Genomic DNA, 1,358 nt, shown 5'->3' with positions numbered 1-1,358 from the left:
TCAGGGGTAATCAATTTCTGTAATTAAAATTTCATTTTAAACTTTGAACTTGTGTGGTAAAACCATCTTATTTATTTTATTGATTTATTTCTAATACAAATTTTGACCTAAAATAATAGCATACAGTACAACCTTTAAAAAATATATCCTGTTTTAAGGTTTGCATTTCCACAATAAGCCTATATTGCATAATAGAACCATTTCAGCATATGAGATCATCACTACTTGACTGTCACCAGTCAAATTGATTGCCAGTTCTAGGATCAGAATTCTATGAGTTCTAGTGTTAAAACTGTCATAAACTTGCTGCAGCTGCAACCACATCCTGCATGCTATTACTGAATGGTTCAAATACAACTTCCGATCCTGACAGTGCAGGACCCATTTTGCAGGTCTACAATGAAGGGTCCTGACAGAGAAGGTCTGGGTCTTGACAGCGCAGGTCTGCAGCCTATTGGATCAATGGGCAAAACACTAATATCAGATTAAAAACTATAATGAAGCAGCTCCTCAGATTGTAATATTCAGTGCAAGAACATCAACTGTAGTTCTTTACAAAAATATAATTTCTAAGTATTTCTGTCTAAAATGAAACCCAATCTCTTTAGCATAATGCTCCTTCTTAAACGCAAGCTGAACACGGTAAAAAGCCATTTATTTAAATACTTTAAATGTGGGTGCTGGTTTTCCTATTTAATTTTTAAACATCAGCAACAGCTGTACTCCAGTTCATCCAAGGCTGGGATCCAGCTGTTCAGCTGTGGGCCTCTTCATGCAGTGTTTGTGTCAGTTTCATGTTAAGGTCACGTTTGGTTAAGCAAACAATGTGAAGTTGATCTATTGCAACAATATTATGTTTGTTTTTTGTGATGCTGGAAAAAAATGTAGCTGGCTATGTGTATGCAATAAAAGTGTGATGTGTCAGTTGAACAGTTGCTACCTGCACTAATGGAAGCCTGTGTTCAGTTTAGAACAGATTTGTTGTTGAACACATATTTTATCCATTAATAATAAATTGCTGTTTTCTGCTTTGTCAAAGGAGATGGATTTGATTGGTTGTTTAGGTCAGATAAAAGAACTAGACATTTTAGGATGCCAAGACCAATTAATGAATAATGTTAATCAGTACTTTAGAATGCTATAGTGAGTATATTAAGCTAACTTTTCAAAGACAAATGGCTAATATTAAGCAGTAGTTTCTTCTTTTGTTCTCGTTGATTAAATCTTCATAGTCGGATCACTAACTCTTTTCTCTCTCAGATTGAAAGAAGCCCCCTGACTGTCGACTTCTCTTTGGCTGGTAAGTAAACATTAAAAAGTTGAGTAACCCCTAGACCACTTCAGGGCAGCATTACCAT

This window comes from Cyprinodon variegatus, unplaced genomic scaffold (genome assembly GCF_000732505.1).
Source record: "Cyprinodon variegatus isolate N-32 unplaced genomic scaffold, C_variegatus-1.0 Scaffold813, whole genome shotgun sequence".
Classification (NCBI taxonomy): domain Eukaryota; kingdom Metazoa; phylum Chordata; class Actinopteri; order Cyprinodontiformes; family Cyprinodontidae; genus Cyprinodon; species Cyprinodon variegatus.
Note: the sequence above shows the minus strand (reverse complement) of the source record.